The sequence below is a fragment of the Astyanax mexicanus genome, chromosome 3 (genome assembly GCF_023375975.1).
Source record: "Astyanax mexicanus isolate ESR-SI-001 chromosome 3, AstMex3_surface, whole genome shotgun sequence".
Classification (NCBI taxonomy): domain Eukaryota; kingdom Metazoa; phylum Chordata; class Actinopteri; order Characiformes; family Acestrorhamphidae; genus Astyanax; species Astyanax mexicanus.
Genome location: NC_064410.1, coordinates 40,928,695 through 40,944,209, shown reverse-complemented (window position 1 = coordinate 40,944,209; position 15,515 = coordinate 40,928,695). Strand labels below are relative to the sequence as shown.

Sequence of the window (15,515 nt, the reverse complement as noted above, 5' to 3'; positions counted from 1 at the left end):
GAATCTCACATAACGCCGTTGAGCCTTTTGACATGGCTTCATTTCACATCTCTGCCTTGGTTCACAAGTATATTTCATGTTCCAATCTTTCATTTTCTCTCAGCATTGTTGGGTTAAATACAGTTAAATTCTAGGGCACCTTTAAATGATAGCCTGTGTACTGTACATCCGTGTGCTTAAAAACTGTCTCTGAGAACAGGCTGTTCTCTTTTTCAGTATTGTTCCAGTGCTGCTGATACAGCAAAGCTATAGCACACTTCAGTACTATCCACTCTTCAGTTCTGAAGCGTTTTCTGTCAAAAAATAGCATTTCCAGTTACCATCACTACCAACCAAGCAAGACTAAACATCCCTCCTGAAGTCATATGACTGAGTAGCTATGGGTGAGTGTGTGTGAACACGTGTGTGTGTGTGTGTAGAGGGGGGGGTTATTGTTCTCAGCAGTAGGACACTCTGCCTGAGTCTGTGGGATTAGGCTTGCTAATGCTGCCGTTTGGCTGCGTGTACGTGTGACAGCCTAGCAGGCACAAGCTGAATCAGCCCCATACAAGAGCATGCAGTCTGTCTGTGCAGCAGGAGAGTTTAAACCCTGCATGTTGGCGCATGTGTGTGCGAATTTATTACATGCTACAAAACATCTGCGTCTGCCCATTCTTTCAGTGTCTGCAGCGTGTGCCCTGCCAAACGCCAGTCTTTATCATGGTCCTTCTCTACACAATGCATTCACAGTATATATTGGAATTTACTTTGGCTAAAAAGTATGGTTTCTTTATGAAAGGTCTGCATTCTAGCCAGAACAACGAGGAGAATCCCATTTCTATTCAATTTTACACAAATGTAATTTGTAGGCCATAGACGTGGCCTTCGCCATCAAACGTTCAGGTGCCGTGATTTCCTCCCACGCCCGCAGATCCTGCTTAACTCAATCCCATGATGTTAAAGTTTATATTCATTTGCGGTTTATGTTAGTGTGTGTATTGCTATATAGTAAGTGAATCAGACCCAGCAGTGCTGCTGGAGTTCTTAAACGCCTTAGTGTCACTGCTAGACTGAGAATAGTACATGGCAATAACCACTAGGGGTTTGCCATATCATATCGTATGCGATAATATCGCCAACATTTTTAAACATCGTGAACGATATTATACCCTGATCGTGGTATATCACCCAACCCTAATTATCACATCAGGGTACTACTTTTTTGCAAAAGAAAAATTTCCACATTTCTCATTTCCTATTAAATATCTACTAGAGACAGATTATAGCTGCGGTCCGATCTGAAGGGAGCTGCCTAGGTAGTCATTGCCTTCAAAGGCAGCATTTTCACCCATAAGGGATCTTATAAGGCAGCGCGTTCGGGACACGCTCTGGAGTCAGCATACGTCATCACGTCTAGCGCGCTGTGCTCGTGAGCTGTTTATAAATAACGAAAGTTAATGATCACTTACATCGGGATAAATCTCAATGCAGCGGCAGCTATTTCTCTTTTACTCATCCAAATATTACAGATATTTAAATATTCATGATTTACTTTAATTATACACTTTTCCTCACTTCATTCTCAGAGTATGATCAGTTTTATTTATGTATTTAATTTATTTTTGATTAGATGCTTCGTAGAAATGCATGAGTAATGAAACCATAATATAATAAATATTTTGTATGCTTACGTTTTCACACAATAGTACATTCATACAGAGTCAGCTAATTTATCTTTACCTTTTAGTTGCATAAAACACAAACATAACATGATTCATAAACTTTAATTTTTTTTATTTACCCATACCCACTAGTTGAGATGTGATACTACAATAAGCATAGTGACAATAAACACACAGCAAGCAAAAATAATAATGTTAAGAGAGAAAACTTTATTACATTCAAAGAAAAAAAAAACTATTCATAAAGGGAGCTAACGCTGCCTCCAGCCGGTCTGACCAGAGTTCACCTTCCCCGGCCCACGTTCATCCCTGTGGAAAAAATAAATCTGAATTAGTAACAGCGGTTTATGGAGAACACGCTCATAATTCCACTATTTACACAGTAAATCACTCAGTTACAGGTAAATCTAGTTATTCCCTCTAACAATTAAACTATTTAAGCGTTAAATCACTGAGTTACAGGTAAGTCTACAGTTATTCCCTCTAACAATTAAACTATTTACACAGTAAATCACTTTTAAAACTTTTTATACTGGACGGCCAGGGTATCTTTGTTTCCTAGCGGGGGTTTCCTCAGCGCTGCAGCCGCGTTTGGTAGTCTGTAAGTCGGCTAGATGCGTGTTAGCTTACCCGGTAAATTAGCGCGATAAGCTAACGGTAGCTTCCGCCGGTCAGGTCTTACATTAAATAAAGTACAGGCGAAAAAAACAATGGAAAACAACTTAAAACAAATATGCTAGTTTGATAAACCCACGCAGCGGTGAGTGGAAATACAGGAGGAAATTACTTACATTTGTACAGAAATTCCCTCGCAGTGCCGGCTCCGTCCGCCATGTTTTTAAATCTGAGAGCTGGAACTCTGAGCTGGTGAAATGCATCATGGGATTGCCTTCGCCGTGAAGGATACATCTCACGCTGCCTTCAGAATCGGGGTAAAATAAGGCAGCTGCCCAGGTAGGCAGCACATGCTACCTTCCGTATGGGACAGACCTTTTCTCGGGAGCGCGCCTATGCTGCCTGGAAATGCTGCCTAGTTGGGCAGCTCCCTTCAGATTGGACCGCAGCTATAATCTGTCTAGTATCATTATTTTACTTTAATATATGGAGATATCTGGAGTGCAGTTATTATTATTATTATTAGTAGTATCATTACATTCTGAATCACTGACTTCTGTTACAAATCTGCTTAAATTCTGGAATTTAGAGGTTGGAGGTGTGCAATATCATATCGTATACAATAATAAAATGTAAGTTTTGTTTTGTTGCAGTTGTGTATTTTTTATTTTTTTGTCATATCGCCAAGAGTATCGTTATAGCGATAATACCATGAAATATCGTGATATAATTTTAGGGCCATATCGATGAGAGCCAGTTTGACCTCTACTGACCACTGACAAATGACTAAAGGATGGTGTTTTACAGCAGCATTTGTCTCTGGAGCAACTCGGTAGGAATGTTTAAAGAAGTGGCCAGTGAGTGGATGCATTGTTTAAAACCTCCAGCAGCACTGCTGCTGTGTCTAATCCACTCATACCAGTGCAACACACACTAACAGCTAGCAGTGGGGACTAGCAGTGTCACTGCAGTGGTAAAAATGATCCATTACCCAAATATAACTCTCTGCTCTCTGGTGGTCTTTTGAGGTCCTAATAATCTTTATTTAAACATTTGGCTTTAAAAAAAATGACCAAAGGAACTAAGAGTAATCAGATTAAATTCTTTTTAAGTTGTATAATAGTATCCCATTAGATTTTGTTCTTAATGGTTTAAGAGCATCAGTTGTGTCATGAAGATTGGTATACAGAAGAGTTGGTATTAGAGCTGGGCGATAAATCGAGTAATTAAAATTTACAGTTAAAGACGATGTGTTTTTATAAAAATCTTTTTTTTCTGAGTTTTAATTTCCACAACCGACTAAACGTTGCTGCCTCCTGTTGTTCAGAGTGAGCATAGCCCCTCCCTGCCATGCGCACTGTTCACAATTCGTTTTTTTTTTTTTTTTTTTTGCTTGTTTCTGGTTGCATTTAACCACAAAGGAAAAATTTAAGTGAGAACTAAATAAATAAAAACTTGTTTTTAACTATTTGTTTATCATCTGTAGATTTTTAGTAGGGGATAAAAATATATTAAAAGATTTTTTTTTGGTCCATATTGCCCAGCTCTAGTTGGTATACAGAGAATAGCTCTATTTGAGTAATGTTCTAATCAACTAAGTAAAGAAAAAAATATCTTTAAGAAACGAAGGTCAGTCAATCCGAACTTGCCGAAGTGCTGTAGCAAAGATCATCAAAATCGTTATGATGAAACTGGCTCTCATCAGGACCATCCCAGGAAAGGAAGACCAAGAGTTACCTCAGTTGCACAGGAAAAATTGATTTCCAGTTACCAGCCTCAGAAACCGCAAGTAAACAGCACCCCAGATAGGAGCTACCTAATTGCTTCACAAAGTATTTTGGTTTGATTAACACTTTTAAATTTACTACATGATTCCTTATGTGTCCCTTCATAGTCTGGATGATTTCCGTATTCATTTACAATATAGAAGAAAAATACAATTTTAGAAAGGAACACATACAGCTGCTGTTCTAGCGCTGTCTCACCACATCTGATTGTATTCCAGCTGGAACTTTGCAAAGCTTGTGGAGAACCTTGCGAAACAATTCCATTTTGCTCGATTTCTCACAAATGCAATTTTCAGCAGCACACATTTACTGACGATGAAGAGCAACATGAGAGCGGGAGCGATTTCATCCCACGTCTGCAGATCCCTTTTTCCACTGAAGTCGAGGGACGTATGATGTAAAATGTTCATATTCATTTCCTCCTGATTATGTCAAGCCGATGGCAGTGATTACCCCCTACCAGCACACAAAGACACACACACTCATACTCACGCACACACACACACACTCACGGGGGCTTGTGGTTGCAATGAACATCATAAACAATTTACACGTCATTAGCTTTGTTTTGATCATATTTGTTTGACAAAGTGTCTAGCTGTGTGGCAGGCAGGCCCGTTATTTGCCACATCGAGGGGAAGCGCAGAGGGAAAACATTCTGCTGGGTTGTGGAGTGTTTGCCTGCGTGATTAATTGGCATTCATCTGTCGGCTGAAGATGTAGACGAGCTCTTCTCCGCCTGTGCTCCTTATTTCTGGGTGTGCCGCAGACAGCATGGGTGGGTTAGTAGGGTGGGTTTGTGTGTTGTCTGTGCTACATGCATGTTTTGCAGTGTTTTCAGCTCCGTGCTTCCGATACGTAACTGTGTGCACTTTCTTTAATGGTTCATTAGAGCGTCTTTAGTGCTTCATTAGTCTCTACGGCTTTGATGGTTAGCGGGTTAATTAACAGACTTTGGTTTAACTGTTTAGGGGACTGCAAATGAACAACACGCAAAAATAATAGAAGGTGAGTTTAAAGTGGTAGTATATGGAAAACTGCAGCATTTACATTCCCTGCAGATGGCACTGTATACACAATATGGACAAAAGTATCGGGACACCTGCTCATTCATTTCATTACATTACATTACATTACATTATATTTGGCAGACGCTTTTGTCCAAAGTGACTTACAATAATGACGTCCATATAGTAATAGAAGACATAGAAGTTCAAGGTAAAAAAAAACAAAACAAAAAAAAGAACATTTATTTTAAGGCCTAAAGGAGGCCAAAGCGAAAAAGTGGGATAGAGGATGAAAGGAGGGCAAGAAGAAAATTTGACTAGAAGTTAGTTAGAGGTGTTAGGAGAGTAAGAGCTCTTTAAAGAGCTCAGTCTTCAGGAGTTTTTTAAAGATAGCGAGAGATTCTCCTGCTCTGGTAGGTGAAGGTAGTTTGTTCCACCATCATTTATTTCATTCATTCATTGTTCCTTCCAAAATTAAGAGTCTTAAAAAGGGTTTATACTGCATTTGTTGGAGCAACGGTATCTACTCTCCAGGAAAGACTTTCTACTACATTATGGAACGTCATTGCTCTGTGAATTTGATTGAATTCAGTAACAAGTGCATTAGTCCGGTCAGGATGCTGAATGATCAACATCCCACCTCAACCGCAAATCATCCTAAAAGTACTGGATGGAGAGTCATCATTCCAAACTCAACCCATAGTTTACCCATGTGTTAATTGATTTGCACATGCACTGGCATGCAAAAACTCATGGAATAGAGCAGGGGTTCTTAACCTTTTTAACCTTTTAAAATTTTGCCCCCCCCCCCCCCATTGGCTGCACAAATAAAATGGTTGGGATGGTTTGGCCTGCATTGAGGCACAAATATTTTCTATGCATGGCATTGTAGGGCTCAGGAACAGGCGCAACTCGTCTTTCACGTTAAGACGGGCTCTGTATTTGTTTTTAAGATCGTGGAGAAAATCATAATTCACAGAGAAATGTTGATCCAAAGGGGAGGATTTTTTTCAGTGCCATTGAACTTAGTGCTGGGAACTCTCTTAACAGAAAAATCCAGAAATCAGGCAGAAAGCGTTCTTCGCCACAGATCCCATACTGCAGTCGTGCATCCTCTCCTTCGCTTCTCTGTGTAAATTTATATTTCAAGTACTTTTCATCATAATTTTCTGGAAGCTCGACCTTCTAAAAAAACGCTCCATTTTAATCCAGCCTGGACTTGCAGAGTCGCGGTGCTCATGTATGAACCTGAATCGAGATTGAGATCGAGGCGAATGAGTCAGTTTGAATCAGCAAAAAGATACTTTATAAAAAGCGACCGGTTTTAAAGCATGTGGTTCTCTGAATTAAGCCTGAGAATGAGTCGGTTTGATTTAGTAAAAAATCTGACCCAAATCTGATTTGCCTCAAGTTTAACTAAGAAAACGTGACCCCCCTGGAAGTATGTCACGACCCTCTGGGGGGTACCGACCCCCAGGTTAAGAACCTCCGGAATAGAGCATAGGAATGGTACCTAAGCTGAACATAAAGTGTTATGTCAGGAGATGGCTTGAGTAAAATTGAACATTTAAAAAAAAAAAACTACGGACAATATTTCTCCAAAATTTCAAATAAAATATTGTCATTTAGAGCATTTATTATTAGCAGAAAATGAGAAATAGTTAAAAGAACAAAAAGAGATGCAGAGCTTCAGACCTCAAATAATGCAAAACAAAACAAGTTCATATTCATAAAGTTTTAAGAGTTCAGAAATCAATATTTGGTGTTTTCATGCATCTTGGCATGTTCTCCTCCACCAGTCTTACACACTGCTTTTGGTTAAATTTATGCCACTCCTGGTGCTAAAATTCAAGCAGTTCAGCTTGGTTTGATGGCTTGTGATCATCCATCTTCCTCTTGATTATATTTCAGAGGTTTTCAATTTGGTAAAATCAAAGAAATTCATCATTTTTTAAGTGGTTGCTTTTTTTTCTTTTCTTCAGAGCTGTATATACAATATGCTATATCCAGTTCATATAAACTGTATTGAAAGAACTGTCCATCTATTCAAAACGTTACTGGAACCAAAAATAACTGTATTGCCAAGGAACATTTTCATTTCTGAATCTAATCAGCAACATTTCAGAATGGTAGCAAATGTTTGCTTTTGTGTACGTTTGTGTTTGTGTCAAACAGTCCACACAATACAGCTTCAAGGTAATGAGGACGTTTTATCTAAGACCACTGGCAAACCCATTTGCTGGTGGCCCCCCAGAAACGCAGATATTGATGTTTAAACCTTCTTGGAGCTTCCGCGCTGGCACCACCGCTGGCATCTCCAGCTGAGCGCTACCTCAATCAGATAGCTGGCAGAGGACTTTAAGCTGCACATTGTCAGAGTACATAAGCGGGTTTAGTCTCATTGTGTTGTGTTTGTGTGATGACAGCAGGGCCAACTGTTCCCAGGCTGTGGATGCTCAGGCTGGCGCCTGCACAAAGCTAGCCGAGGATGAAAGCTGGAGGAGCCGTGCTGGACCTGATCCTCTAGCTGAACCGTTCGCACTCCAGCCACACGCATTCACTCTGCAAAGCTACGCTAGGCTGCGCAGGAGCTTTAAGCAAAAGTCAGCTACATCTTTATGTACTTATGGGAACTTCTATGGGAAAGAATTTCAGAGGCCCAGATGTGGAAAAAGGATGGTGAACAGTTAAACTGTATGTGAACATAAATGCACCACATATCACATATTACTTACAGACAAAACAGTACAATATACACAACTTTTTCCTTTGTACTTTTTTTTTGTTTGTTTGTTTGATTTTTTTTTTTTACACCAGCAGTTATTTTCTCTGTTCTGAATCAGTTAACGTGTATTTTTGGTTTCACTTAAGGAAAACCAAGTTTTGTTGCAAGTCTAACAAAATGCAACACAACAAACCACTTGAGCATTTTATTCTCTCCACTTACTGGTCAGACTTGAGCAGGAGAAAGAAAGTAAATACAGGAAGAATATATCTCAGCACATATCTCAGTGCAATTTAGCATGGAGCAGTGGCAAAGATCGCATTTGTTAAAAGCTGTAGTAATTATCTGGATAATAAATCAGGTTAAACTGCACCTGAACAGCCTTTAGCTCAAATATGAGGAGTAGATTTGATCGTTGTGTTGGATCAACATCAAATCATATTTTCACCACAAACTTGACATAAAAAAAAATCATATTTTATCTGCTTAGCTTCATACCATTTATTAATAAACATACATCCATTCCTGCAATTCAGGTAAATCATTTACCTCTACTGAATAATGCAAACTGTCTCACAACACAGGACAGAGACATTTTGCCACTTGTGATACCAAGCATTAGCGTGATATGTCCATTTATTTTTCGTATCAAAATTCTCTACACATTCTTTATTTAGGACAGGTCCAGGCTCCAGGCAAGCCTATTTAGTACACATACTATCTTCCTTCATAGCCATGCCTTTGTAGTTTGTGCAGCATTTGGAAAATATGTTGTGTTAAAGGCAGTATAAATTACTCAAAGATTTCAATGTAAATGAAATGTACTGGCACAACCCAATCCCATGACAGACCCTGGGTTCTTATGTTTGTTCAAATGGTCCTTTTCATCTGGAATACTGATCCGGAGTACTGATTGTTCTGACCACAATACTGTACATGTTTCCACTGTGTGTGATTGCCCTTCCCAGATTCCTCCAAACCTAGAGAACATAATTAGCTCAAAATAAAGCATCCACTGCTAACCACTGACACCTGTGGTAGTAAGAGGGAACACTCTGGACATCATAAATTGTCTGGCATCACAAAATTTATTCCACTCACAGACAAAAGAAGACAAGAAATAACAAACTTGCTTGTCAGCTTTATTGTAAAAAAGATTTGACTACTTTCTGCTATTTCTGTTGCATTTAAAAGAATTTGAAAAACAAACAAACATCAATTTGTGACCTCGTCTTAGTTTCAGCTTTGGAAATTATAAATAGTAGACTTTTTTTTAAACAACTATGTATACAACATATTTTTTACACTACAAGGCGCACAGGATTATAACAGGCATTATTTTAAGTCAAACAACCAATGGATGTTACTTTACACAGATTTCTCTCCAGAAAAAGTGCTTCCATTTATCTACAGTAATTTAACTTAGGCTAGCTCGACAGAGCTACATTGAGGAACCCTGAGAGTTCTGGTATCCCAGGGCATTATCAGCTAGCGGTTCATCCCATGTGGCTTGTTTTAACACTGTAAATGGGTAGGCTGCTGTTCGATATACTCACCTGTGAACAGCAAAAGAGCTAACTAGTGCTTAGCGTGAATAGCAGCTAATGCTAATGCTGCTCCAGCAGTGCTAGCCAGGGTTAGGAGCAGGCAAGAGGCTGATAATACTCACCTCTGCATGACTAATGAGCTAGTGCTTAGCATGGTTAGCAGCTAATGCTAATACTGCTCCTGTTTCAAGTCTCGGTGCTGAAGAACTAAGCTATAATGCTGCACTTCAGTGGAGTAGCTTTACTGCTACTTTACAACCTGACTGGCAAAAATCATACATAAGGTGCACTAGATTATATAGTGAACTGATCATTATTTTTTTTTAAGCGTCCCTTATAGTGCAAAAATAAACATTTATAAACACTAATAAACATTACTATTCATTCAAACCCTAATGCAAACCAACCAGGACCCTCATATATTACACAAATATAGGTACCACTTTAAAATAAGACTACCTTTTATAAAGGGTTTATAAATGGTTTAGTTTATTAATGGTTACTAATTAGGTTGTAAATGCCTTAAAAATCATTAATAATCAGTTATAACACATAGGTAGAAATGTACGTAGACCTGTTGTTTGCCAAATAGTGAACCCACAGCCACATAACTGATTATTCATGATTTTTAAGACATTTACAACCTAATTAGTAACCATTAATAAACTAATTGTAAACCATTTATAAACTCTTTATGAAGGTAGTCTTATTTTAAAGTGGTACCCAAATAGAAAACTGATCAGGTCCCTGAGATCCTCATCATTGAAATAATATTTTCACAATATCCGGTTCTATTAAATTAACACGTAAAGGTCTTCATGTAATTAGACCTATGATAGCGCGGGCCATACCGTACATGGAGAGACGAGAGATGTGGAATGAATTCCAAAGTAAAGCCGCTATCAGCCTGCTATTAGCCGCCTCTCCAGATCAGGGTTCAAGCCTCTGTGGCCTCGAGGGTGCAGCTCTAAACGCTGGCCTGCACACGCTGCCTGCGCGTAAATTAACAAGGCAGGAGACTCGGGCAGCGTTTATGATGGCCAGCACCACCCCTGTGCAGAGAGAAACATGTGTGGGGAAAATCCTCAGAGGGCATTTGAGCACTTTCCTGTGATTTATCTCCTGCTGCCTCCTCCCACCTCCACCACCACCTCCACCACCACCATCACCATCACCCCCTTCAGCCCCCTCTCTTCCTCCCTCCCTCCCTCTCGCCCTGCACAACTTGCCTCTGAATGCCTGCAGGTGGAGAAGAGATTTCCACTGAGCGCTTGTATTTGAATAATTCCTTCCCCTAAAAAAGTCGCAGATATATTAAACTAAAATCAGCAGAGATCAGAGAAAAGGGATTATGGCTGAGTAGTAATCATAGTGACTTTCTCTGGCTGCTGCTGCGCCGGCTGCTGCTTTTCGCCCATGTGCCGTGCGTGAACTGAATCACACCTGCCCTCATGCATAGGCTCGCATACGCCGCATGTGGCTCGTGTGAAAAATGACTCGTAGCCATTTTGTCGAGGATGTAAGAAGTCATGTCCATTTTAATCACACGGACGATATTTCTGACATGTGCAAGATGGTTGTATTTAATATTTAATATTGTTGTTAAAAAAAACGTTTAATGCATAGTTTCTACATTAAGCAGTTTTTGGTTTTGAAACTGGCTTTTTCAATTTATATTAACTATAGAAGTTATAGAGAAGAAACCAAGAGATAAACTCTATAATATTACAGCCTTTTATTTATCTGGCTGGGCTGTTGTTCTTTAGCCCTTTTTGCTACTCTTTGAGTTTTGTGATATTGTTGAATTGATTGTGTTTTCTCCCTCCACTGACTTCTAAAAGAAAAAATAGCATCACTATCATTGCTGCTCTGGACCTGGCATGCTGCTAACCTGTAATATTACTCTCTCGTATCAGTCCAAATAATACCTTTACATTTAGATAAATATAAATCTGATCACTTACAACTAATAGTGTGAACAGTCATTTTAACAGATTTGATTCCGGAAACAAATCTGATTTGCTTGCCATCTGAATATAGTCTTTGATACCTATCTTGTCTCTCACCTAAAGACCTGCTGGATGGGTCCATGTGTTGTTAAACTTCATGAGAAGCTAAAGGGTATTCCTCTGTAGCGGCCGATTGCTCTATAAGTGAAACACCTGTTCAGCTCTTTCATCAAAATCTCACTCTTTGAAAGAGATGCTCCTAACTAAACAAATTTTAATAGCACTCACATTCTGATGTTAAAGCCAATTTCATATGTGACTGTAAACTGTATACACATCTGATCAGATATGAAGCCTTTTGATCATAATGAATAAGTCAAAGTCAATTTTCTGCATTTTTATCACACCTTACTCTGTGCAAGCCTTCATCATCTAGTTTTGGCGGAACCTCTGATTTTAGAAACTGAGACTACAGATCTCTTTTACCGTGATGTCAGTCAAACACTTGCAAACAAGTGGTTTATAGTGAGACCAGAGCCAATTTCTGAACATGAGCAGAGCCTAACAGGACAACAGCAGCAGCAGAAGCTGTTTAATAATTGCAGCTCTGGCCACCCTGGCCCAGAAAAGAGCCGAGCCAGTGCATGCGGAGCAGCGCGTCTCTTTTGAGGAAGGATAATGGATGCACTCAATCACAGGCCTGTCAAAAGAGCAGCTCTCCCAGGACAATAGTATGTTTGATTTCATAAACCATGGCTCTGATTGCATGAGGGAAATATTGTTTGCCGTGTTTAAGAGGGAAGTAGAAAAAAACATAATGAGTACTTTACAATCTCCTGCACTGCTCCCAATTAATTTGTTTTGATTCTTGTTGTATTCCCCAGGGTCTGCGGCTCATTAGCGATGATTAATCGGGGAGTGCTGGTGCAAGGGGACTCCATTTCGTCGGGCTCCATTTTGAGTTGGCCCGTAATCCAGACTACATAGAACTCAAGATGTTTTCTAAAGAGCAAAGAAAACCCTCAAAGTCAGACGTATCAGGATGGACAAGTGTGCTTAAATGTAGCATATTGTAGCACTGACTGTGAAGTGTACATTTTTTAAAGCAACAGTTTGGTATTTCTTGCTCCTGGGCTCCTCCTACTGTTGGTAAGTGCACCTCAAGCTTTAAGCAGTCCGTGAAGTCAATACACTTTTTGAACATACATATCTGGACACCAATATTACAGGATTTTAAGCAAATATGATTTAAATATGGGTTGTGCAGCATTACACAGTTCTTGCAAGTCTCGACCTGACTAGCTTCACTAAAGATATATTGTGCAGTTAGCAGCATGCTGAGTAATGAACAGCAACAACAGAGCATTGCAATGATTTTGAAGCTTCTATTTTAAGGTGAAAATGTTGCTTAATGTTGTGTTAAAGTGCCTGTATCATAGAAAAAAAGGCTGTATTTTGTTGTACAGCACAATCATGTGACATAATTTTAAATAATTGATATAACAGGAGTTTCATTTATTCTGTTTTATTTACCTGACAACATTACCTGACAACCCAACAATAAAGGTGCTAAAAGGCCTTCAATCGTTGGTTTCCATATTAAAGATTGAAAAAGATCGAAATTGGGTCCGACATTCAGTCAGACGTTCTTAGCCATCTTGGCAGTAAATTGTCAAATTGTAAATTGTCGTAAGTCTATATCTATTATAATCTTTTTTTTTTTTTTTTAATCACCTTCAAATTTAGTTTCAAGCTGTTACCTAAACAATCTCAAAACACACTTATAATAGAAGCCAATGGGCAGCAGATCCTATTGTTTATTATAGTGTGTATTGAGTTATTGGATTTTCAGTTCTTTAGGGAAGAGCGTCTCAGTCATTGTGTTAAATGACTGGCTAAAAACACTGCCACCTTCCCTTAAAGAACCATCCATTATTCTTTAGGCAACCAGGTGGTTTGTTTACTCCAAGAACTCCAAGAAAGCTTTTTTTTAACCCAAAACAACCCACGGTGACATACAGAATGTGTCAAACATCATTTAAAAGCTGTGTAAAGTAACTTACAGCACTGTTCTTTACTTTAACTTATGCACTTTCCAAGTCACATACACTGAACATCCTGAGAACATCTCAGGACAGTGTGTGAATGTGTGTTTTAGTTCATCTGACTTTATTAACAAAATATGGGAGTGCTGGGTTAGTGCTGGAGACGAAACAAGTTCATATAAATTCTATAATGAAATGTTTTACATTCCATTGAACAAGTTTTGAAACGATTTCTAGAACAATATTTTGAAATACAAAAGTTTGAAATCTAAAAGTTATAAATGTGTTGTTTCTTTTGTGTTACATCAGGATTTTAACCCTAATCTAGTAACAGATGTTCACTTTATTTAACAGATTAAATTTTACACTTTGTATCAATATTCTAAACTGGGTCTGGGCTCCTATGGGTTAACTTTATTTTATAAAAAAAAAAAAAAAAAAAAAAAAGGAAAAACAGTCATTATTAAGCTTAGTTTTCCAAACAGTTCGGATTAAGTTGACATCTCCTGCATCCATCTCTCTCTTTCTGTCTGTCAATTTCTCACCCTTGTCTCTCTCTTTCTCTCTATCTCTCTCTCTCTCTCTCTCTGCTCATCCTCGCCAGAAGAGGAAGCTATGGCGGCAAATGAGGAGGAAGTTATCACAAAATTGCAATATCTACAAAGCTCTCTCTGCTTACGACAGATTTGAACTCTTTAATCGCAAACATGTGCCCCCCTCCTACCTCCCACCCCCCTCCAAAACCCGCCTCAGCTCTATGAAGCAAGGCAGCCGCTGCTTACTACCAAGCATGGCACACGGAGAGAGAGAGAGAGAGAGAGAGAGAGAGAGGGAAAAAGAGAGAGAAAGGGAAAGAGGAAGGGAAGGCAGCCGAGAAAGAGAGACGGGAGGGAGAGAAACGGAGAGAAGAGGCGATTTTATTTGTTCTTTGGAGCAAACATGTGCATGGCTTTATGATGGGGAGTTAAACCGGGGAGGTTAATTGAAAAAACGAGATAAACAGAGCCCCCTGAAATGGTGAGGATGAGATTGTGCCTGGCAGCTCCTGCAGCCCATCACCAATTTGCCACTGAAGCTGCTCCAGACTGTGCTACCCAGATAAAAAAAAAAAAACATAACCCAGTTAATTGTCTTGCAGTTTCTTCCACTTAATTTCAGTTCAATTAAAAAAGGGAAGGAACTGTCTTTGGCAGTCATTAGTATGCATGCACCTCTATAGAAAGTGGCTTAAGCAGTGGGGAGCTTTAGTAGATCAGGGAGCACCCGAAGAATGCCTCATCCTCTTGCATTTTGCGGCTTTTGTTTCTCAGATTATTTCATTTCTGTTGTATCCAGTAATTGGCTGGAAGATCTTTTTCACTCAAATGAAAGTTTGGAATGCTCTGTCACTTTTCTTTGACAATATAATCAAGAAACCCAGAGGAACAAAAATGAGCTAAACAGCTACCTTCTGTGTTTATATAAAAACAAATGCAATGGGGATTTTACTTGCAGTCTGCTGATTTCAACCAGTTTAGTTTAGTGATTTCAACCAATTTTGGGAAGAAAAAGACTAATTTAGATTATTTAAATCATATTAGAGGTAAATGAGTATAGAAGGATATTGGTATATATTAATTGTATATTTTGTAATCCCATTTGGATAGGACTTATATGACAATATGACAACCCTTAAGATGTTGCAATACAGCTCCCCTCTGTTTGCCCCCAGCATTCTGAAATACAGTGTTTTTAGCCAATGCTAATGCTATCACTGTTTTTACACCATTGACAAGCTGTAAGTAGCTCCACACTTTGCATTGGTAGAATTTTGAGGAACCTAACCTTTAAAATGAGTCACTGAGAATGAAAAAAAGTACTTTTTATATACACATTCGGGTAGTTCTCTGGGAAATGAAGACTTTAAGAACTGTGAAAAGATGTGTGAGTGTGAAGAACCTTTTACATATCTAAAGGACCTTTAGTTGATGTATTGGTTATTTCCCAAATCATCCTCTTCTACTCAGTATGGGTGCACTGAATATTTGGCTAAATATTCTAAAATATTCAGCCAGAGTGTTTTTGGTGTTTATTCAAATAATATAAAAAAATAGCACTCACAAATAAAATAAAATAAAATAAAGCATTTACCATCACTTGCCACTCTTGTAATCAATTTGCTGGGTTTTTCCTCACGAGT

The 15,515-nt window shown here is 38.9% G+C and overlaps 1 long non-coding RNA gene across 1 annotated transcript; it reads right to left on the bottom strand.

Annotated features, from left to right (window-relative positions):
• Nucleotides 1–1,756: 1,756 nt before the first annotated feature.
• LOC125799236 (uncharacterized) lies at nucleotides 1,757–2,729 on the bottom strand. The gene is made up of 2 exons (XR_007438068.1): nucleotides 2,453–2,729; nucleotides 1,757–1,970 (listed from the first exon to the last, which is right to left on the bottom strand). It is a non-coding gene; the product is annotated as an uncharacterized LOC125799236 (long non-coding RNA).
• Between the last annotated feature and the right edge of the window lie 12,786 nt (nucleotides 2,730–15,515).